The 26,463-nt window shown below is 41.5% G+C and overlaps 1 non-coding gene and 1 pseudogene across 1 annotated transcript; one reads left to right on the forward strand and one right to left on the reverse strand.

The window, feature by feature from the left end:
* The window catches only part of LOC110580792, a 26,591-nt pseudogene extending 19,109 nt beyond the window's left edge, over positions 1-7,482 (reverse strand).
* A 16,932-nt stretch (positions 7,483-24,414) lies between these two features.
* Positions 24,415-24,544, forward strand: LOC123325022. The gene has a single exon (XR_006540190.1). It is a non-coding gene; the product is annotated as a small nucleolar RNA SNORA22 (small nucleolar RNA).
* Positions 24,545-26,463: the final 1,919 nt, after the last annotated feature.

Genomic DNA, 26,463 nt, shown 5'->3' on the forward strand with positions numbered 1-26,463 from the left:
AGAAAAAAAAAAAAAAAAGAATACCATATATAATACATGTAACATACAAAATATGTGTTCATCGACTTTATGTTATTGTAAGGCTTCCCATCAACAACAGTCTGTTAGCAGTTAAGTTTTCAGGGTGTCAAAAGCTATTTGCAGATTTTCAACTGCACCGGGGTTTGGTGCCCCTAACGCCCATGTTGTTCAAGGGTCAACTATAGTGTCTTAGGAACCAGTCTTGGCTTTGATCCTCACAGCTGTGTGATCTGAATGAGATCATTTCTTTTCCCTGGACCTCACTTCATCTGTAAAATTATAAGATTATCCTCTATAGTCTTTATTCCCCTCAGCTGTAATGTTTTGTGATTTTCCTCAGTTAGGGTAGAAGTCTTATTCTTCCCTTTTTGCATTCTACACCCGCTTTGGGGGGAGAAGAGAGGGAGCTGGGAGAGGCCTGCTACTAATCATTAATTTTCCCTCCATCCCTCTCTATTTTGTCCTCTCTCTCTTCCCCCTCCTCCGCTTCTCCTTCCCTCCCTCCCCTACTGTTCTTCCAGAAAACTGGGAAAGTCTCCACATAACTGACTTTGCAGGCCTAGCTTTCCACAGTGAATTCTGAGACCTGGGTGTGGGTGGGAAGAAGAGTAGAAATCCTTAGGTCTTTGCTTTGTTTTTAAGACAGTTTTATAAGCCCTGTGACTTGTAGGTGACTAGGCTTTCTGAGCTGTCAACACTTTGAGCCTTGTATTGCTTAGGAATACATTTGGCTGAAAGTGATACAGAAAACCTAAGTAGCAGTGGCTTTAAAAACCAGAGGCTTATTTCTTCCTCAGGCAATAGTCCAAGGTTTGCAGTCGATGGCTGGCTTGGCAGCCATGAGCCATGAGGTCCTCAGGATCCCAGGCTCCTTTGGCCCCCCATCCCACCATCCCTGGGATGTAGCTCTTGACCTTTTGATCCAGGCCAGGTAATTCAGAGGGGAAGTGAAGAAGAGGCCTGGAAACTGCCACCCTGCACTTATGCTCACACCCCGATGGGCAGATGACAGCCACATGACCACACCCAGCTGCAAGGGAGGCTGGGAAGTGAAGCCTCCTTTCTGGGTGGCCAGGTGGCCAGGTATCCAGGCAAAAATTGAGGACTCCTGGGGGTGCCTGCGTGGTGCAGTCAGCTGAGTGTGGGACTCTTGGTTTCAGGTCAGGTTGTGATCTAAGGGTCCTGAGATCAAGCCCCACATCGGGCTCCCCGCTCAGAATCTGCTTGAGTTTCTCTCTCTTCCTCTCCCTCTGCCCCTCCCCCCATGCTTGTGCTCTCTTTCTCTCTCTCAAATAAATAAGTAAATCTTAAAAAAAAACTGAGGACTCCTGTCACCTGGGGAGAAAGGGAAAATGGGTATTAGGGTCAACTAGCCATCTCTGCTCCTACATCCCTTTGGCTAGCAAGTCCCGGATATATTGCCTCAATAGTTAGAGGGGAGGAGGCATGAGTCCTGGGATTTCTAATATCCAGCATGCTTTTATTTCTCTTCATTCTTTCTTGTCCTAAAAGACTCTTGGCCACTCCTTCTCGGCAGTGCCATGTCCCAAGAGCTCTGAGCCATTCATGTATTTACTTATCTACACACGTTCGTGGAGTGCCTGCTCTGTGATGGGCACTGTATTAGGCGAGGGGACCGGAAGGATAGACAAGGTCCTTCCCCCGAGGAGTCTGCAGTTCAGCAGGCAGAAGCGGACATGGAGACCAGTTGCCCTTAATTGGTATAGAAGCACTGATAGATGCTTGAACTAGGTATAGTGGTATAGAAAATACAGGTATAAAAAAGAAGTAGGGGCGCCGGGGTGGCTCAGTCGGTTGAGCGGCTGCCTTCGACTTGGGTCATGATCCTGGGGTCCTGGGATTGAGCCCCATGTCTGGCCCCTGCTCAGTGGGGAGCCTGCTTCTCCCTCTCCCTCTGCCTGCCACTCTGCCTACTTGTGCTCTCTATCTCTCTGTCAAATAAATAAATAAAATCTTTAAAAAAAAAAGTAGTTAATTATAACTTCAAAAACAGTTATGAAGGAAATGCTTTGTAAAGGAAACCTCCATTAAACTGAGTGTTTAAAGTTAAATTCCAAATAAATAAATAAATAAAGTTAAATTCCTTGGATGACGGGGAACAGGGCATCCCTATCTTTTTTCTCCCTTTTTTACTTCCTCTCCGTGACTAAGATGTTTTGCTTATAACCACCTGTATGGAAATAGAACAACTTGCCTGCTGTTCTATTAAAAATACAGTATCGTTGGCCAAGCTCAAGGTACCAACTTGCATATTCATACACATAGCAATTGCTATAACCTTGCCTCTTAAGAAAACTAGACCAAATAATTACCAAAGCCGATCAACTACAGAAATATCCAAACCTTAATTCTAGGTAAAGCTTACAGAATATGCCACAATGTAAACTCTGGTGGTGGTGGTGGTTGGGGGTGTCTACAGAAGAGGTAAAGCAATCACTTTTACATGGAGAAATTACTGGCTTCTATACATAAGCAGTTGTAAGCAAGATAATGGAATATGGCTTCACATTTACTGAATTGTTGAGCCATTGTCTGCTCAACTACTAACAATCGGTTTAAAGCGTTTTTTGTTCCTAATTATGCAAAGGGGAGTGAAAGCTGAAACAGAGACATTGATGAGCAATAAAACTTGATGTTTAAGAGAATATAATTTATCACCCACAGTGTGAAATTTTGGAAGATTAAAAATATGTTGTTCATTTCACCACAAAAATTTAAGACTGCTTAAATTCTTTCAGTTAAACCAGCCAAGTTGAACTTTCAAGTTCTTACAAATTCTTCCCCATGAATTTTTGTTGATTGACCAAGTCAGCAAGAGCATTCTCCGTTTTTTTCCTGAAGTTTTAAAATAGCATTTTTCTATATATAAAACTTACCTTAGGCTTCCTTATGTATTATTTCTACTTTACAATTTTAAACTCCTTGGAAAATTTTTTTCAAGTATAAAATTCAATTTTATAAACATGTATTCATTACTTAATAAAGCAAGAGAAACTATATAAAGCAGAGGTCTACAAATTTTTTCAATAAAGGGCCAGAGAGGCAATATTTGAGAATTTGCAGGCCCCATACAATCTGTTACAGATTCATCTTTGTTTATGTCTTTTTTTTAAACAACTTTCAAAAATGTAAAAACCATTCTTAGCTTGTGGACCATACGAAAGTAGGCCTCATTTGACCTGTGGGCCTTTTTGCCACCCTCTGAAAAGCCTTGATTTGAAAAATTTTACATACCTGCAGGGGTGCCTGGCTGGCCCAGTCAGTGGAACTTGTGACTCTTGATCTCAGGGTTGTAGGTTTGAGCCCCTCCCCCACTGTTGGGTGTGGAGATTACTTTAAAAAAAAAAATCTTTTTTTTTTAAAGATATTTATTTATTTGAGAGAGAGAGAGAAAGGGAGAGAGAGACAAGTGGGGTGAGGAGGGGCAGAGGGAGAAGCAGAGGCTGAGCAGGGAGCCTGACCTGGACTTGATCCCAGGACCCTGGGATCATGACCTGAACCAAAAACAGATGCTTAACTGACTGAGCCACCCAGGCACCCCTAAAAAAATAAGATCTTTTTTTTTAAAAATAGAAACTCTTACATACCTACAAATAACTATAATACAAAGCAGATGTGTGAATGCTATTCAAGAGATGTACAAAACGTGTGAGTATGTAGAATCTGGTCCTTTTCAGTGTTACCCTTCCTAGCAATGGCATCGTGTGTAGCCTAAGCAACTAAGGAAAACTCTCTGGGGCAGGATGGCCTGGATGGGGTTCAGGGCTGCGGCAGGGAGGAGCCGCAGCAAAGATGGAAGATGAGTTACAAACACAGGCACTGATCAAATAGGTAAATAAATTAAGGATACTGGATACTGTCTGAGAAAGAAGTGACAATACAGGAGAAAACCAAAATCATCCCAGTGATCCATGGTGTCAGACTGAGTTTGGAAGTATCAGTAAATTCATGGTTTTCAGTAGGTAGGTGGATAGACAGATATAGGTATAGATGTAAATGTGATTGTGTGTATGAGTTTGTGTCTGGGTGTATGTGTGTGTGCTCCTTAGCTCTGTCCATTGAGAGGGCCTGACAGCTGCAACAGCTCAGTAGCAATGAACCCACCTCGTGTCCAGATCGTCACTTCTAAATACTATTTTCATGTGAAAGACACCAGGACTCCTTAAAGTATTGGCCGAGTCCAGGGCTAGGTAGAGAAAATACAAGATGGGCCTAGAATATCTCGCTGTGCCCCCAAACAAGGAAATGTGCAAAACAAACAACAACAATAACAAAAACAGCAACACTAAAAACTATGAACAAATGGCAAAGAGCACAGGAAGCCAGCGTGAATGGGCACCCCCTTTTTATTAAGCCTTCAGATGTTTCTAAGCCTAGTGGTCTGTGGACCTCACTTTCAAAACCACAGGTCCAACCTCTGAGTTGTCCCATTTCTTGTCATTCCCTTCCCCTACACTGCAGGTGCTACAGTGGTTCTGTTGGCTGAACTGGTTTCGGGTGATTAGGAAAGTCAACAGGGAACTGTTTGCAGAGTACTTTTAATAGAGTGGGAATCTGTGGAAAGCAGATTACAATGGGCTGAAGAACAGAAAGAGTCAGAAGCAGTTGAAGAGTTTGTTCTTGAAAAGACAGGAGGGAAATAAAATATGGGCAAACACACTGGGAAGGTTTCAGGTGGGAAGGTGGGACCTTGTGGGACTAGGGGTTGGAAAGGCCCATGTGGTCAAGAATGGAGACAGTGGTGGGAGTCCTGTTATTTGAGACAACATGAATAGATCTTAAGGGCATTATGCTGGGTGAAAAAAGTCAGAGAAAGACAAATACTGTGTGAACTCACCTACCTGTGGAATCTAAAACAACAACAACAACAACAAAAAACCCACCACCACCACCACCAACAAAAAACAACAACAAAAATAAAAAATCCAAACTCATAGAAACAGAGAACAATTGGTGGTTGCCTAGGTGAGCGTTGGTAGGGAAGAGCGATGGGCAAAATGGGTGAAAGTGGTCAAAAGGTACAGACTTCCATATGTAAAATAAATACATCTGGCGATGTAATGTACAGCATGGTGACTTAGTTAATAATACTGTATTGTGAGAAGATTAAAAGGTACAAACTTCTGGTGATAAAATAAATAGGTCCCAGGGATGTAACATACAGCACAGACAGATGGTGACTGGACTTGTGGTGATCACTTCGTAATGTATATAAATGTTGAATCATTGTGTTGTACACCTGAAACTAATATAATACTACATGTCAAATACATTTCTATCAAAAGATACTGTATTGTACGTTTGAGAGTTGCTAAGAGAGTAAATCTTAAGTTCTCATCACAAGAAAAAAAAATATTTGTAACTCTGTGTGGTGGTGGATGTCAATTCAGGGCAAACAAGAGAATGATTGAGGTTCTGGCTGCTTCCAGAATCACAGTCTTAAAATTGGAGGGATAGAAGAGACAGGTCAAACTCAATTTGATGCTTAGGTCCCCTCTGTGACGTCCCTGCCAACTGATAGGAAATTATTACCCCTGGACCACCCCTTCACATTTTCGGCCAGCTCGGACTGTTCTTCCTCTCTGTAATTTGCCCCACTGTCTAAGCATGCTCTGGGGGTAGACCTTATCCACCTTCTACATGGGAGCCCTATAAGTGCTGGGAGATGCCAAGCTATTGCCACCAAGTCTTCTCCAGGGTTAGCATCCTTTCTGATGAAAGGTCTTCCATGGTCTTTCTGATGATTCTTTATTTCATGTCCTGCCTTTATTCCTGTTTCCCTCCTCAGATAGGATTGCGTTTTCTTTGTTGTATATCTCCCTCTTGTAGTTCTCATAGAACGGCTTGATCAGTGCAGAAAAGAGCAGAATCACTATCTTTTAACATTTAGATGTGGTAATTTTACAAAGATAGCCTAGAATTACATTAGCTTTTGGGGTGGGAGAGGGGTATGGGAGGTAAAGGGGTGTTGACTATTGACAATATTGTTTGCTATGTACTAAAATGTTCATATCTTCTCTTCGTGTCCTTCTGCTAAGCCATGTTGAATCTAAGATGTTTTAGTGGCTCATTTGTACCTCACTGTTCTATTGATTTATTGGAAAACATCATGAATATGGAAGAGAGGAGTTAAGATCACGGAGTAGTAGGAGGACCCTATGCTTGCTCATCCCTTGAAGACAGCAAGATAAATATCAAATCATTCTGAACACCCAGGAAATCGATCTGAGGACTAAGAGAACAAACTGCACAACTAGAGGGAGAAAAGAGGCTATATTATGGAAGGTAAGACATGAGGAGATGTGACTTGGGGGAGAAAAGAATCCTCAATGCTGCAAAGGGGAGGGACCCCTGATCAGGGAGAAAGGAGAGAAAGGAGAGAGAGAGAGAGGGAGAGAGTGAACAGAGTGCAGGGCATTGCACAAGAAAAACACTTCCCCAAAACCCTTGACGGGGAAAACCGGAGGGCAAGTTTACTGCAAGTTTTTACCAGCAGCGGAGCTCAAAGACTAAAGTTTTAGAAGTCTGCACCATTGCCGAGGGGAGCCTGGCGGGGTAGTGGTGCTCCTGTGGAGAAGGAAGGATGAGGTCCAGGAGTGGACAGTGTGGTCTGAGGCTCCCCTGGGTCACATTGGGAGAGACAGTTCCCTTTTTGGAGTGCATTTGAGAGAGGTGGCGCTGTCTTGCAGGGCACAAAAGAGCCAGAGAGCACCATTACTCTGCCCCATTCATTAGCATACAAGCAGGATGCTGGCTTTTTGTTGCGTTTTACCATAAACTCCAAGCCCCTGCACATAGGTGTGACTGCCCTTCTGGGACAAACCAGCACCAGCCACAGTGCTGTGAAACCCTCCCCCAGAGGATCAGTGCATGTCTGTGCCATGCCAGCTCCCTAAAATTTGGAGTTTGGAAACTCAGCTGTCTTGCCTGAGATAAACCAAGGAGCACTGCACTGCCAGGTGGGCAGATGGCTTGGACACAGACAGGGTGAAGGCAGATATCTGAGGGAAGTCTGAGACAAACAAGAAAGATTGTTCACTCTTTTGTGAGGGCTTGCTGAACAGCGATGGGAGTGAACTGCCCTCTCTGGGGAGGAGAGAGCCAGCTGATGCCATTTTGCCCCTGCCCATCAGCATGGACAGACTTCAGTGAGCAGCACAGCACCTACAGTGGAGGCTTGAGCCTCTTACACCAAGCCCCGCCCCCTGCTCTCTGCAGGTGCTGCTGAACTAGGGCAAGTGTGCCTGAGAGTCAGAGCAGCAGTGGGCCCCTCCCCCAGACAACCAGCACAAACACCCTGTATGCACCAAGTCTACTGACCATAGAGTGCTGCAAAGCTTCAGCTCTGGGGGAAATAGGATCTAGCCCCTTTAACAAGCAGACCCAAACTCACCTAGTTAAAACTCACCGTACACTGGACGAGGTCCGAACACTGCCCATTGCAAGGAGAAATTCTGCAGAGGACTGACCTGAGGGAAAGAGCAGCCAAAACACAAGAGCAGAGTGCACACAGCATACACTAGAAAGACTTCTTGAAGTGCCAGGCCCAGGACCTCTTCTTAATATAGCCATTACTTTCAGGAGCAGGAAACATACAGGCTTTCCCCACACACAGAAGGCAGAGACCTAGACAAAATGCCAAGACAGAAGAATCCACCCCAAAAGAAAGAACAATAAGAGGTCATGGCCAGGGATCTAATTGAAACAGATATAAGTAATATGCTTGAACCAAAATTTAAAACAATAATAATAAAGATACTAGCTAGGTTTGAAAAAAGCATAGAAGACACCAGGGAGTCCCTTGCTGCAGAGATAAAAAACCTAAAAACTAGTCGGGCTGAAATAAAAAAATGCTATAACTGAGATGCAAAACACTGGATGTAATGACCATAGGATAGAAGAAGCAGAGGAATGAATAAGTGAAATAGAAGATAAAATTATGGAAAATAATGAAGCTGAAAAGAAGAGGGAAAGAAAAACATTGGAACACGAATGTAGACTTAGGGAACTCAGCAACTCCATGAAGTGTAATGACATTCATATCATAGGAATCCTAGAAGAAGAAGAGAGGGAAAAGGGGGCAGAAGGTTTATTTGAGCAAATTATAGCTGAGAGCTTCCCTACTCTGGGGAAGGAAATAGACATCCAAATCCAGGAGGCACAGAGAACTCCCATCAAAATCAACAAAAGCAGGACACCAAGACATATCATAGTAAAATCTGCAAAATACAGAGATAAGGAAAGAATCCCCAAAACAGCAAAGGAAAAGACAACCCTAACCTACAAGGGAAGACAAATAAGGTTAGCAGCAGATCTCTCCACAAAAACTTGGCAGGCCAGAAGGCAGTGGCATGATATATTCAACATGTTCAATGGGAAAAATATGCAGCCACAAGTACTTTATCCCGCAAAGCTGTCATTCAGAATAGAAGGAGAGATAAAGAATTTCGAGTACAAGCAGAAACTAAAGGAGTTCATGACCACTAAACTAGCCCTGCAAGAAATATTAAAGGGGACTCTTTACATGAGAAAGAAAGACCCAAAGGAAGAAAGACTAGAAAGGAACAGAGAAAATCTCCAAAAACACCTACTGTGTAGGTAATACAATGGCATTAAATGCATATCTGTCAATAATCATTCTGAATGTAAATGGACTAAATGCTCCAATCAAAAGACATAGGGTATCAGAATGGATTAAAAAAAAAAGAAAGAAAGAAAAACAAGACCCATCTATGTGCTGCTACAAGAGATTCATTTTAGACCTAAAGACACCTGCAGATTGAAAGTGAGGGGATGGAGAACCATTCATCATGCTAATAATGGATGTCAAAAGAAAGCTGGAGTAGCCATACTTTTATCAGACAAACTATTTTAAACCAAAGACTATAACAAGAGCTGAAGAAGAGCATTCTATCATAATTAAGGGGTCTATCTGACAAGAAGATCTAACAATTGTAAATATTTATGCCTCCAACTTGGGAGCACCAAAATATATAAATCAATTAGTAACAAACATAAAGAAACTCATTGATGATGATACAATAATAGTAGAGGACTTTAACACCCCACTTACTTACAGCAATGGACAGATCATCTAAGCAGAAAACCAACAAGGAAACAATGGCTTGGAATGACACACTGGATCAGAAAGACTTAACAGATATATTCAGAACATTTCATCCTAAAGCAGCAGAATACACATTCTTTTCAAATGCACATGGAACCTTTTCCAGAATAGATCACATACTGGGTCACAAATCAGGCCTCTACAAGTACTAAAAGATTGAGATCACACGATGCATATTTTCCAACCACAATGCTATGAAACTTGAAGTCAACCACAAGAAAAAATTTGGAAAGACCACAAATACATGGAGGTTAAAGAACATCCTACCAAAGAATGAATGGGTTAACCAGGAAATTAAAGAAGAAATTAAAAAACTATATGGAAGCAAATGAAAATCAGAAAACACAACAGTCCAAAACCTTTGGGATGCAGCAAAAGTGGTCATAAGAGGGAGGTACATAGCAATACAGGCTTACCTCAAGAAGCAAGAAAAGTCTTGGGATACCTAGGTGGCTCAGTCAGTTAAGTGTCTGCCTTCGGCTCAGGTCATGATCCCAGGGTCCTGGGATCAAGCCCCACATCAGGCTCCCTGCTCTGCGGGGAGCCTGCTTCTCCCTCTCCCCCCTGCTCATGCTCTCTCTCTCCTCACTCTCTCTCTCTCTCAAATAAATAAATAAATAAATACATACATACATACATAAATACATAAAATCTTAAAAAAAAAAAAAGAAGTAAGAAAAGTCTCAAATATACAACCTAACCTTATACCTAAAGGAGCCAAAAGAAGAACAGCAAATAAAGCCTAAGGCCAGCAGAAGAAGGTAAATAATAAAGATTAGAGCAGAAGTAAGTTATATAGAAACAAACAAAACCAGTAGAACAGATCAATGAAACTAGAAGCTGGTTCTTTGAAAGAATTAATAAAATTGATAAACCCCTAGCCAGACTTACTAAAAAGAAAAGAGAAAGGACCTAAATAAATAAAATCACAAATGAAGGAGGAAAGATCACAATTAACACCACAGAAATGCAAACAATTATAAGATAATAGTATGAAAAATTATATGTCAACAAATCGGGCAATCTGGAAGAAATGGATATATTCCTAGAAACATATAAAGTACCCAAACTGAGGGGCATCTGGGTGGCTCAGTTGGTTGAGCATCTGACTAATGATTTCAGCTCAGGTCTTGATTTTTAGGTCATGAGTTCAAGCCCCACATTGGGCTCCACACTGGGTATAGAGTCTACTTTAAAAAAAAAAAAAAAGTTAACTAAACTACCAAAACTGAAGCAGGAAGAAATAGAAAATTTGAACAGACCCATAACCAGCACAGACATCGAATCAGGAATCAAAAATCTCCCAACAAACAACTGTCCATGCCAGATGGCTTCCCAGGGGAATTCCACCAAACACTGAAAGAAGAGTTTATACCTATTCTTCTCAACTGTTTCAAAAAATAGAAATGAAAGAAAAATTTCCAAACTCATTCTCTGAGGCCAGCATTACCTTGATTCTAAAACCCCACTAAAAAGGAGAATTACAGGCCAATGTCCCTGATGAACATGGATGCAAAAATTCTCAACAAAATACCAGCAAACAGAATCCAACAGTACATTAAAAGAATCATTCACCATGATTAAATGGGATTTGTTCCTGGGCTGCAAGTGTGGTTCAATATTTGCAAATCAATCAATGTGATACACCACATTAATAAAAGAAAGGATAAGAACCATATGATCCTCTCAATAGATGCAGAAAAAGCATTTGAGAAAGTACAGCATCCATTCTTGATAACAACACTCAACAAAGAAGGGATAGAGGGAACATACCTCAACATCATAAAGACCATATACAAAAGACCCACAGCTTATATCCTCAATGGGGAAAAACTGAGAACTTTCTCTCTATGGTCAGGAACAAGACAGGGATGTCCACTCTCAGTGTTGTTATTTAACATAGTACTGGAAGTCCTAGCCTTGGCAATCAGACAACAAAAAGAAATAAAAGACATCCACATTGGCAATGAAAAACTTTCACTATTCATAGATGACATGATGTTCTATGTAGAAAACCTGAAAGATTCCACCAAAAAAAAAAAATTATTAGAATTGATATGCAAGTTCTTCAAAGTCGTAGGATAAGAAATCAACATACAGAAACCTGTTGCATTTCTATACATCAATAATAAAGCAGCAGAAAGAGAAATCAAGGAATCTATCCTACTTACAATTGCACCAAAAGCCATTAGATACCTAGGAATAAACCTAACCAAAGAGGTAAGAGATCTGTACTCTGAAAACTATAAAACACTGATGAAGGAAATGGAAGATGACACAAAGAAATGGAAAAACATTCCATGCTCATGGATTGGAAGAACACATATTGTTAAAATGTCTATACTACCCAAAGCAATCTACACATTTAGTACAATCCCTATCAAAATATCATCAGCATTTTCACAGAGGTAGAACAAACAATCCTAAAATTTGTATGGAACCACAAAAGACCCTGAAGAGCCAAAGCAATCTTGGAAAAGAAAAGGAAAGCTGGAGGAATCCTAATTCCGGACTTCAAGCTATATTACAAAGCTGTAATCATTAAGACAGTATGGTAAGGGCACAAAGGCAGACACATAGCTCAGTGGAACAGAACAGAGAACCCAGACATAGACCCATAATTATATGGTCAACTAATCTTCGACAAAGCAGGAAAGAATATCCAACGTAAGAAAACAGTCCCCTCAGCAAATGATGTTGGGAAAACTGGACAGCAACATGCAGAAGAATGAAACTGGACCACTTTCTTAAACCATACACAAAAGTAAATTCAAAATGGATGAAAGACCTAGGTATGAGACAGGAAACCATCAAAATCCTAGAGGAGAACACAGGAAGCAGCCTCTTTGACCTTAGCCATAGCGACTTCTTACTGGACACAACTCCAGAAGCAAAGGAAACAAAAGCAAAAATGAACTATTGGGATTTCATCAAGAGAAAAAGTTTCTGCACAGTGGAGGAAATAATCAACAAAACTAAAAGGCAACCTACAGAATGGGAGAAGATATTTGCAAATGACATATCTGATAAAGGTTTAGTATCCAAAATCTATTAAGAACTTATCAAACTCAACACCCCAAAAATAAATAATCCAGTTAAGAAATGGACATAAGACGTGAATGGACATTTTTTCCAAAGAAGACACCCAAATGAATAACAGACACATGAAAAGATGCTCAACATCAGTCATCAGGGAAATCCAAATCAAAACTCACACTTGTCAGAATGACACTTCTACATCTAGCACCCACCCATGTAGTAGGTGCTCATTACTGTGTGATGGTCTGGTGAACAGGCACAATGAAAGGACCAACATAAAAACCAAGCCTATGGATCAAAGTGATGGTTCTCAATGACTAATAACATCCAAACAGAGAGAAAAACAGACATTAAGTTCCTCCTGAAATAAGATCCCACACCTATCTATGATATGGTCTTCCAAAACAAAACAACCCTGAATCTCATCAAGCCTCCAGACATATCTACGCTTTTATAGGAAATGGAACAGAGGAACGCATTAAATGGCACAGCAGGATGCCACTTGGCAGAAGCTAGACTAGGAAAACTCTACAGGACAAACAAGCAGTCTCTTCAATTAAAACAAAAGTAAGAGAAAAGAGATGAAAGGGGAAATCTACAGATAAAAAGAGACGAGAAGTATATCAATTCATCATGAAGTCTGGGTCTTATTTTGATCACAATTCAAACAAACGGAGAACATTTTAAGAGAATCAGAGAAATGTGACTGCTTGTAAGCAATTATTAAGATTTTAGGTGTGATAGCAAAGATCAAACGGACTCTCTTCTGTTTCATTGATCTATGTCTATATTTATGTCAATATTCTACTGTATTGATTACTATAGCATCATTTTATTTAACAGAAAACAAAAAATCTAAGTCATCTAGATTTTTAAATAAGATACAAAACACAGGAACTACAAAAGAAAAAGAAAGAGATAAATTGGACTTCATCAAAATAAAAAACTTGTGTTCTTTGAGCACCACTATTAAGAAATTGAAAAGATGGGGTGCCTCGGTGGCTCAGTCAGTTAAGCGTCTGACTTCAGCTCAGGTCATAATCTCGGGATCCTGGGATTAAGCCCTGCATCAGGCTCTGCACTCTGTGGGGAGCCTGCTTGGGATTCTCTCCCTTTCCCTCTACCCCTCCACACCCCCAACTCACACACACTCTCTCTCTCAAATAAATAAATAAAAAAGAAAATGAAAAGATAAGTCACAAACTAGGAGAAAATATTTGCAAAGCACATATCTTAAAAATGAAAAAGGCTTAAAAAAAAAAAAAAAAAAAAAGAAAGGGGGCGCCTGGGTGGCTCAGTTGGTTAAGCGACTGCCTTCGGCTCAGGTCATGATCCCAGAGTCCCGGGATCGAGTCCCACATTTGGCTCCCAGCTCAGCGGGGAGCCTGCTTCTCCCTCTGACCCTATCCCCTCTCATGCTGTTTCTCTCTCTCTGTCAAATAAATAAAAATAAACAAAATCTTTAAAAAAAAAAAAAAAAGAAAGAGGGGCGCCTGGGTGGCTCAGTCAGTTAAGTGTCTGCCTTTGGCTCAGGTCATGATCCCAGGGTCCTGGGATCGAGTCCCACATCAGGCTCCCTGCTTCTCTCTACAGAATGGGAGAAGACATTTGCAAATGACATATCTGATAAAGGTTTACTATCCAAAATCGATTAAGAAATTACCAAACTCAACACCCCAAAAACAAATAATCCAGTTAAGAAATACCCCCGCTCATGCGCTCTCTCACTCTCTTGCTCTCCATCTCAAATAAATAAATAAATCTTTAACAAAAAAAAGAAAGAAAAAGGCTACTATCCAGAATATAGGAAGAATGTTTACCACTTAATAATAAGACAAACAATCCTGTTTAAAAATGGGGAAAAGGAGGGTGCCTGGGTGGCTCATTCGGTTAAGTGTCTGCCTTTGGCTCAGGTCTTGATCCCACATGAGCCCCCTTCGGGCTCCCTTCCTCAGCGGGGAGTCTGCTTCTCCCTCACCCTGCTCATGCTCTCTCTCTCTCTCAAATAGATAAATGATTTTTAAAAAATAGGGAAAAGGTTTGAACAGACTAAGTACATGAAAAGACACTCCACATTATTAGTCGCTGAGGAAATGAAGGTTAAAGCCACAGTGAGATACCATTACACACTCGTTAGAGCGAGGAAAATTAAGAAGATGAACAATACCAAGTGCTGTTGAGGAGGAGGAGGAACTGGAACCCTTATGAATTTCTGGTGAGAATACAAACTGGTAGAGCCACTTCGGAAAAACCGTTTTGTAGTTATTTATAAAGTTAAATATAACACTGTCCATATGACCCATCAACCCCATTCCCAACAGAAATAAAATAGATGTACACCAATGTGTAGGTGAAACTGTTTACAACATATTCATTCATAGTAGCCGCAAACAGGAACAATTTAAATGTCCATCAACTGGTGAGAGGATAAGCAAATTGTGGTCCATGCATACAGTGGCATACACTACTGAGTCAAAAAGGGGGCAAACTACAGATCCCTGCAACAACATGGATAAACCTCAAGAGCATTTGGTTAAGTGAAAGCAGTCAGACCCAAAAGAGTAAGTCCTATGTGATTCCATTCATGTGACATTCTGCAAAAGACGAAACTATAAAACCAGAAATCAGATAATGGGAGCCAGGAGTTGGGAGGGTCTTGGGGGGCGTGGGGTGATGATTGATTTTGAAGACAAGGGAACTCTGGGTGACACAAATTTTCTGTATTTTAATTGTGGTGGTATTTGACCAACCACATTCAAGTGTCCAAACTCATCAAGCTGTACCCTTTAAAAAAGTAAATGTTACTGCATATCAATTATAACTCAATAAACCTGACTTTAAAAAATAACGAATAAAGTGGAACAGAGCACAAAATTTCTATATTCTCCCATAATTTTACCGGGACAGTCAATTTACGTGCTAATTATTTTTCATAGGGCTTAAAATGATTCATGTCTGCCTATCGTGTTTCACTGAGGCTATAATTTTACGTGGTGAAGAAAGGGAAGCAGGAAGGAAAAATAAGAAACACTCTCAGGCTGGATATTTGGGATTAAAAACTGAAAACAGTTTCACACAAAAGGAGTCTGACCTGTTGAACAAACCTCATGATGGTGAAATTTATGAGGACCCCACCCATTGTTGACTCAATAAATGAAGTAGAATTGTTCCAGATGGCTGAGATGATCACTATATACACTGTTTCAGATTGTACTGAAAGTACTAGACAGTAGGAGCTGTGATAAATTGTAGATTGTAAAGCAGTGACTTCTGACAGGATCGGCTTTATCTGGAACCTCCACTCTCCTTCGGGGTTCCCTCTTCTTTTTCTTTCAGATAGGAAAATCTGAGATCTTGGGAGCATTAAGATAGTGGGTCCCCAAGGAAAGAAATGCTCAACACAAAGGAATTTCTAGTTACTAACGGTTTGTCACTTCAGTGGGGGAGGAAGGGCCTGAGCAGATTCCCCATTGACGTCTTGGATCGTGTTATCTAGACATCCTCTAGAGAAAATTTTGGGTTTCTATCCAGTGAGTGCTTGTTTAATGCTTTAGCTTACAAAAGATGGGTGAGGAGGCAGGGATGTACTGGAAGTTGCCTCATCTAGCTGTTATCATGGGGGCTATGATTTGATAGCTTTCCTTGTGGCTCTGGGCTTGGTTAATGGGTTTGGTTAATTTGGGGTCTGTGCTCGTATGTTAATTTTGGTCCTCCACCCTCAGTCTCAGACTTCATGCTCTCCTCTGGTGTTGTGATTCTCTGCCACAGCTTCATCTACCATCAACATGCTGACAGTCATCAAATTCCTCTGTCCTGCGTCAAGAACCATATATCTGACCAAATACTGGCTCCTCCAAGGGAAAGTTCCACAGACCTGAATGTGATATGTGTAATTCCTGTTATATTCCTTACCTGAGCGATGGCCCAAAGATCAACCCCATCACAAAAGTCAGAAAATTGAGATGGGTTTATCTCTCCTCCCTTTCTTTATTGCTTATATTCAGTCAGACTCCAAATCCTGAAGAGTCTAACTCCTCGTATTTTCAAACATTTACTTCCAACCTCATTATACTGCCTTCTTTCTGGCCCCTGTTATCTCTTACTCAGATGAATGAAACGTTCTTCCCCTTAATCCACCTGCCTGAACTGGACATTTGACTTCGTTTTTTGTTTGTTTGTCTGTTTTTTGTGGGTTTTTTGTTGTTGTTGTTGTTTTGGTCTCTCCAGAATCTAGCTCCTCAGTTCCTATTTTGGGGATTTTTTATTGTCCCCCACTATGCATTCCCTTCCCCCATAGGGATAGAACTCGGAGCTTGATCCCATGACCCTGAGATCATGACCTGAGCCCAAACCAAGAGTTGAACATTAACCGACTGAGCCACCCAGGAGCCCTGCAATAGAACTTTAACTGACCACTTGGCCACACAGAATCCTGACTACACGTGTCAGTTTTTCTTGCAGCTAAATGTGGCTATGTCACTAGGTTCTGGACAATGGCTTCTAGTAGAAGTGAGATACGCAATTTCCAAGTTGTGCTCTGAAAGGAAAGGAGCATGCCATCTCATTTTATGTTCCTGCTTCCTGCAGCTGGAATGGAAATGTGATGGTGGGAACTGGAGCAGCTCTCTTGGACCACGAAACAGAAACTAGGCGGGAGGATTGTGGAGTACCAACACCGAGGGCGGTTGGGCCAGCCGTGAATCTCAGAGGACAGCTGCCAAAGCAGTTTGGGCATCCATGCGCGGGAGAAATAACATTGGCTTTATTTAAGTGGTCGTAAATTTTGATCTTTGTTACTGCAGCCAAACAGGTACCCTAACCAATAATGCTTATGAAGTCAGAGTGGCCAGTTAATTCTCGTAGCTACCTAGCCTACCTAGCCTCCAGGGCATGGGCTGATCACTGAGCGCTGACGATCCCGCATGCTCCTGCCAGGCCATCAGACCCAGTTCAGAACAGCAGGGTCAGCCACGTCCTGCCGCCGCTGAATCCTCTTGGCCACACTTCCATCTCTGACCCAGTTGCTGAGCCTCCTCCAAACTGACTTTGCTCCCACCTGATTCCAACTCTGCTCTTGCAGCCTTTCAATGATTTGGTGTACTCCTGATACCTGTCTGATAAATTCTCCCTTTTTATTTAAGGGAGTGGAACAGATTTATGTGACTGGCAACAACAAAAGTCCAAATTGATGTGCTGATTTCCAGTTTTGCTTTCTTCCAAAGAAAGGGTACTCTGTCCGTGTAGTATTTGTAAACAGAGGTCTAATCCTGCATTTTCCCTGCTTAATATCCATTAGGGGTTCTTTTTTTTTTTTTTTTTTTTCCTTAGAGACTGGGAGAGAGCGAGCATGCGTGCTCGAGAGGTAGGGAGAGGCAGAGGGAGAGAGAGAATCCCAAGCAGGCTCCACACTCAGTGTGAAGCTGACATGAGGCTGGATCCCACAACCATGAGACCATGACCTGAGCTGAAATCAAGAGTTGGATGCCCAAGCGACTAAGCTACCCAGGCGCCCCCATCAGGGATTCTTTGGTTAGGGTTTATTTGGTCAGGATAACCTCCACAGTGCAGCACGTGAAGCCTTCCAGGATCTGACCCTAGCGCCCCTCCCCAGTTTTCTCTCTTAGTCCCTGTACCTCATGGTTCAACCATACTAAATCTCTTGGCAGGTCCATACCTTACCTCTCCTTCTGCCTGGAACTCTCAGCCCTTCCTTCTCACACCTACTGTCAATTCGCATTCAAGAGACACTTCAGGCTTCCTTGACTCAATAAAGCTTCCCTAGCTCTCCTGCACCCGGTCACCCCTGGTCACTTGATTGCCAAGTCTGTTCTTTGGGCTGCACACGGCACCCCTCTTAACCATGATTCTATCCCTCACCCAGATCTTTTCTCTGGGCTCGCCTGTCTTCAAGACTTGCCTTTCCCATCTTGTGTTATCTATTTTTCTGTTTCTAGCATCTCTTAAATAATTGGTGCATAACACATATTTTAAATGAGAGTGAATCATCTTTCTGGAAACCAGTTGAAAAGTTTAAAAATAAATCGGTAGGTGGCACCCGAGTCTTTCTATTAAAACCGGCTTTTGCATGTGTAGTTTTTGTGTTTTGTTACACACAAGGCCAGCAGGTGGCGCTCTCGGCCGAGACAGGCTTTCTCACTCGTTGTGTCCTCCCGCCTTTCCTCCCTGACTCCTTCGCGTGCGTGCTCATCTGTATTAAAAACCCAAACCATCTCTACCCCCACAGTTTACTATCAGTACCGCTTTACTATTCACTGTCGTCACCAACAAGTCTTTGCTATCCCTGGAACTCTTGCGCAGGAAGAAACAACTTGTGAAATGAGACTGTTGAACTTTCCGGTTGGTGGTATCAAACAGCTGTTTACTCCCCAAGACTCTTTGACACCCTTGCTGTCCACCGATCCTGAATTATTATTATTTTTTTTAAAGAGATCTTTTTTTTTTTTTTAAGATTTTATTTATTTATTTGAGAGAGAGAGAATGAGAGAGCACATGAGAGGGGGGAGGGTCAGAGGGAGAAGCAGGCTCCCCGCCGAGCAGGGAGCCCGATGCGGGACTCGATCCAGGGACTCCAGGACCATGACCTGAGCCGAAGGCAGTCGCTCAACCAACTGAGCCACCCAGGCGCCCGATCCTGAATTATTATTATATCATAATCTTTAACAAATCCTGATTAAGATGCATAATGAAAGACCTACCTTATACCAAACCCCCAAATGTCACAAAAATCTGCACCTTGCACTCCACCTTTGAGATGTTGCTAGAACTTAATCTAGGGAGTGATCTCCTTTGCGGTGGGAGCAGTGAACTCAACTTGGCCTGCTCAACAGACTGTTGTATTAGTTTCTGGGGGGAGCCAGGCTTTGACAATATGTGTAAACCTGAGCATACAAGTATATTCTGGGGTTTGCTAACTCGAAAAGTATAGTTTATTAACATGCAGAGCCTCAGACCCCACCCAAGCCTATAGCATCAGAATCTGCACTTGAACAGATGCCCAGGTGAGTCTCAGGCACAGTCAAGTCTGAGGAACGTTGCTTTTAAAGCATTACCTCAGCCTCTTCTAAAGAATGAAGGCAGACTGAAAGTTTAAAATTTAAAGAAGGGTTGTTTGTTGTTGTTTGTAGGTGATGTTTAGTTAGTATTAAAATTACAGTATAGGGCGCCTGGGTGGCTCAGTTGGTTAAGCGACTGCCTTCGGCTCAGGTCATGATCCCAGGGTCCTGGGATCGAGCCCCGCATCGGGCTCCCTGCTCCGTGGGGAGCCTGCTTCTCCCTCTCCCACTCCCCCTGCTTGTGTTCCCTCTCTCGCTGTGTCTCTCTCTGTCAAATAAATAAATAAAATCTTAAAAAAAAAAATTACAGTATAGAGGGCACCTGGGTGACTCAGTTGGTTAAGCATTCTGACTCCTGATTTCCACTTAGGTCATGTCAGGGTCATGAGATAGAGGGCCGGTCGGGATCCGTGCTGGGCGTGGAGCCTACTTAAGATTCTTTCTCTCTCCCGCTCCTGCTGCACACCCCCCAGTCTAAACAAACAAACAACCTACAGAATAGAAGAAAGATTTGAATTCCAGTCTCTGCTTAATTAGGAAATTCTTCAGTGTGGTCTTAGATCTGCCTTAAGAGGGTGGGTGGGTTTTTGGAGTGTTTGGGGAAACGTATTTGCTGAATTCATTTAAGTCTTTTTTCAAACCCTCCCCTCCTCCTGGGGCGGGGCGCCTGTGAAACAATGGCTGCGGGATGTATCATAATATATGGAGCTGTGGGCTTGCACGTTCTAGATCCAGTGCTCAATCCACACACATAGTGTGCACTCAGCAACATTGAGGCCACTGTTTATATAAGAGGTTTTTTTTTTTTAAGATTTTATTTATTTATTTGAGAGAGAGAGAATGAGAGAGAGCGAGTACATGAGAGGGGGGAGGGTCAGAGGGAGAAGCAGACTCCCTGCCGAGCAGGGAGCCCGATGTGGGACTCCATCCCGGGACTCCAGGATCATGACCTGAGCCGAAGGCAGTCGCTCAACTGACTGAGCCACCCAGGCGCCCTATATAAGAGTTTTTTAAAAAAATATTTTAAATTTGCATTTGTTATTTACATTGTACTCCCTTACACATTACATTAACTTCTTTGAGATGTGAGCCCCATTTGTCTTAGAGATTTCTGCTAATATACCAAACAGATGTAATGGAAAGAATATGACATTTGAGGTTAGAAGACATGGATTAAAATCACAGTTTGCCACTTCCTGGCTGTGTGACGTGGGGCTATTCATTTAACCTCTCTGATCCTCAGTTTTCTCATCCTAAAATGGGGAAAATGGGCTGATTTGGGGATCAAGAGAGATAAAGTTTGTGTTAAAAGTTCTATAAACTGGGGCGCCTGGGTGGCTCAGGGGGTTAAGCGTCTGCCTTCAGCTCAGGTCATGATCTCAGGGTCCTGGGATCAAGCCCCAAGTTGGGCTCCCTGCTCAGTGGGGAGTCTGCTTCTCTCTCTCCCTCCCTCCTTCGGCTCAGGTCATGATCCTGGAGTCCCTGGATCGAGTCCTGCATCGGGCTCCCAGCTCGGCGGGGAGTCTGCTTCTCCCTCTGACCCTCCCCCCTCTCATGTGCTTGCTCTCTCTCATTCTCTCTCTCTCAAATAAATAAATAAAATCTTTAAAAAAAAAAAACTCTTATATAAACAGTGGCCTCAATGTTACTGAGTGCATACTATGTGTGTGGATTGAGCACTGGATCTCTGCCCCTCCCCCCTGCTTGTGTGTGTGCTCTCTTTCTCAAATAAATAAATGAAATCTTACAAAAAAATGTTGTATAAACCAACCTTTGCACTTATGGTCATTTGTCCTAAACACACTGCCACAGCACTGACATATTACTGTGCATGCAATAATGGATATTAATGAATTAATTCATGCATCACATCATTTCAGTAGGGATAGAGGAGGAAGGCTGAAGTATCTAGAAATAATGGCCTACCACTCAAACAAGTTTTTATAAAGGTGGCAAATTTTGGCAGCTTTGGAAGTATGGTAGGCATGTGGCTTTGGTCAGGAATATCTCATAGTCACACCCTGCATTGGCCGCCTGCCTAATTCTGTCTCAGACAGGCTATATGTATTTTGCTTAAAGTGTTAAATCCAAAAGTGCACCGATCCTGTATTGAATTTCCTCTCTGCAAATCAGCCTTTCTGAAAACCACCAATCCACTGGGTTTTATCCCCCCATTGCTTCTTAATGAGCTTGTTTCCCAGACTATGATTGGTGCTGTGCTTACACCAAGGCTTATCCCCAGATTCTTGGGGCAGAAAGGAACAAAGGCAAGCTCTACCTGAACTGCCTGGGGTAGAATGCCTAGAGAGAGTAAATGTATTTAGTCCATGGGTTTCAGAGCCCATCCTACGCCTCCGCCATTTTGAGAGCTCTGAAAACATTAGAACCTTACCCAGTGATAGGTGTGAATGACTTTGTAAACGTTACTACTAATAAATTTGGGTGTGACCCTCAGTCGTAGAAAAACAATACAACAGGAAACAAGGACTGAGTTTTAGTTCTGTCTTGATTTTGTTGTGTGGTTAACTTGGAACCTCAGTCCTGGGCAGGTTTGAGTACTGACTCAGTCATGATTAGTTGTTTAGAGTTGGGTGAGTAACTTAACTTCTCTGGACCTAAAGTTCCTCCTTAAGCACTGGGTTGGAGTCTAGGATGTCTTTCAGCAATATTATTCTCACATTCTGTGGAACAGGCCTAGGTGGGTGGCTCTAGCCCAGGGTTGTCCCAAGGACCCATTGACTCCCCCAGGAAACAGATGATTGCTCTGAGACCCATCGGGTTGGTGGTTCCAGAGGAGCCATTTACTGGTCCAGTGACTCAGGAAAAGAGCAGATGTACTGGAAAAGAGTGGGTCTTACAGGATAGAGTCAGCCCATAATATGCCTTCCCTCCCCCAAACCCCTCCCCATGTCCCCTTGTTCCTCTATGAATGTCCTTGTTTTAATATCTAAACTAGAGGGTCTTCTCTTTTCCCTTTTTCAAATGATCCTTTGCACTCCCACAGGATTATCTTTGGAAAATGCAAAATCCTATCACTGCTGTTTTAAATGGCTGATAATCTATTGTTAATGGTTCGTATTTGTCATGATGCTTAATGCATTGAGAATCTGGCCACAGTTTTACATTTTACTAATTGCCCTCATCTCTGACTCCAAGGCATACCTTCAGACTGTCCACAGAGCACTTCTAAGTATTCTCTCAACTGACCCTGAGCTTTCCCAGCATCCTGGCCATTTACACATGCTTTTAATTCTAATGGAAACATCCTTCTTGATTACCCGGTGAACTCCTCCTCATACTTCCACTCCTACCTCAAGGGTCATCTCCTTTTAATTCTAATGGAAACATCCTTCTTGATTACCCGGTAAACTCCTCCTCATACTTCCACTCCTACCTCAAGGGTCATCTCCTTTAAATCCCTTATAGTGTCTGCATCCCTTGCACCAAGGACACTGCCTTACAGTTGTGGGTCATTTTCATGACTAGTCCCCCAGCTAGCAGATGAGCTTCAGAGATGGCAGGCACCTGGTTTTGCTCTTCTTTGTTTACTCCAAAGTGCTTAGCACACTTCTTTGAACTTGAAAGTGCTCAGGTCAATACTTGTTGAATAAACAGATATTCTCACAAAGCAAGGCAGAAGGGAAGGTGCGTTCATCTTTTCTTGACACACCCACTGGACTATCCTTCTGTGAATTATTTTTGAGGTTTTTTTCCCCCACTGTTCATTTTCAAGTATTTCATTAATGAGTTAGGATAAAACCCATGGGTCCAGCAGACATTAAGGTTGGTCTCCTTAAGAGCAGGAGTTGGGAGTGGAGGTTGAGTCAGTGGGTAGATGGACGCAGTCAGTACGACCATTTTGCTCTGGACTTCAATTTGAAAGTTTCTTCAGGAAGATTTTTTTCATTTTATCTGAGACTTTTGGTGGTATCTCTAAATGAGAGTTACACATACAGTTGTAAGTATACACTAATGGGACTGAAGATGTTCATCATAAGACTTCAAACTTGCATTCCATTCCTTTTATAATGTACTACAGATTATTTTTTCAGTTGTGATTATTTTATAAATAGCACAATTATATTATATTGCATCTGCATTTTGCCATCTCTTGATTTTTTTTTTTTTTTTAATATCATAGGAGTCTCAAAAAATGGAAGTGACTGGTGTCTCTCTTGGCTTGTGAGATTCATAGGCAAAGTGGTAATTGCAAAATAAGTTACTATCACACACCCACCAGGTTAGTAAAAATTTAACATGGGGTTATACCAACTATTGGTGAGGATGTGTAGCACCAAAAACTCTCATATGCTTGTGGCAAGAATTTACATTGGCACTATCCCCTTGGAAAAGAAATATTAGTTATTTAGTATAATTGAATATATGCATACCTATCACCTAGCAATTCTGCTCTAGGATATATATCCTAGAGAAACTCTAGCACATGCTCACCAAGATAGTTGAATAAGAAAGTACTTAGCAGGATCATAATATTAGAATAGATACATAAATTTTGGTAAAATCATAAAATGGAATATCATATAGAAGAATGAAATTAAAATTATCTGAACTACATGAAACAATTTGGTTGTATTTCACACACAGAATGCTAAGTGAAAGGAATAAGCTCAAAAAATACATAATGAAGTTGAAAAACACATGTCCTGAACTTTCCAATGTCCAAAAGAATTCAAAATTGGATCTCATAAAGATATTTGTACACCATGTTTATGTCAGCATTATTCGCAAAGCCAAGAGGTAGAAGCAACCCAAATGTTCTTTGACAAATGAATGGATAAAGAAAATATGGTATATCCTTTCAGTGGGATATTATTCAGCCTTAAAGAAGGAAGGGAATCCTTCCACAGACTAAACATAGATGAACCTTGAGGATACTATGCTAACTAACTGAAATAAGCAAGTGACCAAAGGACAAATGCTATAATGATTCCACTCATATGAAGTATCTAAAGCAGTCCAAAGCATAGAAACAGAAAATAGAAAGGTGGTTGGCAAGGGCTGGGGGAGGAGGGACATAAATGTTTAATGGGTATATAATTTCAGTGTTGCAGGATGTGGAAAAGTTCTAGAGATCTGTAGCACCACAGTGTGAATATACTTACCACTACTGAACTGTGCACTTAAAACAGACGGCTTAATACTTCCCTTGGCTTTGACACTGTGCTAGAGTGATGTATGTTCTTTCCCTCGCATTGAAAGGACTGTTTATCCTTTTAAATGCATTCAGAAAGTCAGCAATTATATTAACTTAATTGTATCAAAGGGTATGAATGATCCCTTCAAAAACTATCTTTCACTCAAACTATAGCTGCACCTAATTGAAGAACTCTAGTGTGGAGGTGGTTTTGTAATTGTGTGTTTATTATTAGGGTCTTTATCCCAGAATAATAAGAGAGGGATCTGAAGCTTCAAAGGAAAAGGCACATTGGTTTTTGGAGTGAGTCAATGTAAGCAGAAAGAAGAACAGAAAAACACTTATAGGTGTGGCGGGAACACCTCTACATGGGTTCACACTGAACTTGCCAATGTCTTAACAGAGGCTATACTGGACTCCACTTTGTCCAGTAAAACCCAAAATGAACCTATTGATCTCTTCATGGTCAAGATTATGGAAATGAAACAGAAATCTGAGACTGATATAAGCTTAATCAGAGGTCTCGTTTTGCATGATGGGCCACTGCATCCTGATATGAAAAAACGAGTAGAAGATATATCCTCACGTGCTACGTGTCATTAGAATATGAAACAAGTGTATTCTGGCTTTTTTTTTTTTTTTTACTAATTGCCCTGAAGTATACAACACATAAAACAAGCCGTTTTTACTCAATGAATAGGGTGTTTTGTTTTAGCTGCAGTGATCCAGAAATGCATGTTAGTTAAGCATATGTTACCTACCTTATTAAACATTCCTTGTAAAAAAAAAAATGGTTAAGATAGTGAAGCTAATGTTAGGTCCCTTTTTTAACCACGATTTTTTCAAAAAGGAAATATGTGAAAAAAACCAGATTACATCAGTGATATCTTAAAAATATTGTTTAAATATTTTTAAAAGGACACTTCAAGTGCAAGCTACATTTTTTTTGTGATTCTTTAAAATAACTTAATAGGAAAAAAAACCCAACTTGGGCCTGGAGCGAAGAGAAAGTTTTCTGTTTTGAACAGAGACAATAAAGGCAACTGGCTTGGGTATAGACTGCATGATCTGTGTGTGATGGAAAAAGTATGCCTATTTATTCAACAAATAAATAACTATGTCATATGAGAGATAGTGAGATAAATATAAGGATCGCAGTCAGGTCAACTGGAATTTTATTCTCATTTGCCAAGTATTTCAGTTATTCAAGAAATATTATTAACAGCATGCTGTGGACCAGGAGCTAGGAATGAAATTGTGAAATAAGAAGCTCAGTGTCATGAGACCTGTAAATAAATAGGAAATTGAAACCCTTTGGGAGGACATGTGACCCTCTCTTTGCAGGCCAAGGAAATCTTCCCTGGAGGAATAACATCTGAACTGAAACCAATAGAGTGGTTCCCATAAGGGGACCAAGGGTTTGGAATGGGCATGAACAGAAGCAGAGAGCTTGGTGTTTGGAGAACTGGAAGCAGTGTGTTTTGCAGGTCTCGTTTTGCATGATGGGCCACTGCATCCTGATATGAAAAAAAAGAGTAGAAGATATATCCTCACGTGCTACGTGTCATTAGAATATGAAACAAGTGTATTCTGGCTTTTTTTTTTTTTTTTACTAATTGCCCTGAGATAGTGAGGCAGGCTACACTAGTTAAATGCCTGTAAAACAGGATGGCGTTCCACTGGGAACGGGAAGAAGACTCAGATTTAAAAACTACTTAAGAAATGGAATCAACAGGATTTAGTTTTTTAGATCCGTGGGGTAAGGGAAGAGAAGGAGACAAGGTACCCTTGACAGGTTTAGGGTTGGAGTAGAGATGAGCAGTAGAGAGTACCAGAGATCAGTAATACTCACTGAGATAGGTGGTCCAGGAGGGGAACAGGTTTTGGGGAGACAAGATGAGCACAATTTTGAACTTACTTGGTTTGAGGCCCTTGTAGAAAATCCACTGGATAGTTAGACACGTAAATGTGAGGTTTGAAGACTAATTTGGTCTAAAGATATAAAAGCTCCCTTATAGTCCGTCTTC

Source organism: Neomonachus schauinslandi, chromosome 5 (assembly GCF_002201575.2).
Source record: "Neomonachus schauinslandi chromosome 5, ASM220157v2, whole genome shotgun sequence".
NCBI classification, from domain to species: Eukaryota; Metazoa; Chordata; class Mammalia; order Carnivora; family Phocidae; genus Neomonachus; species Neomonachus schauinslandi.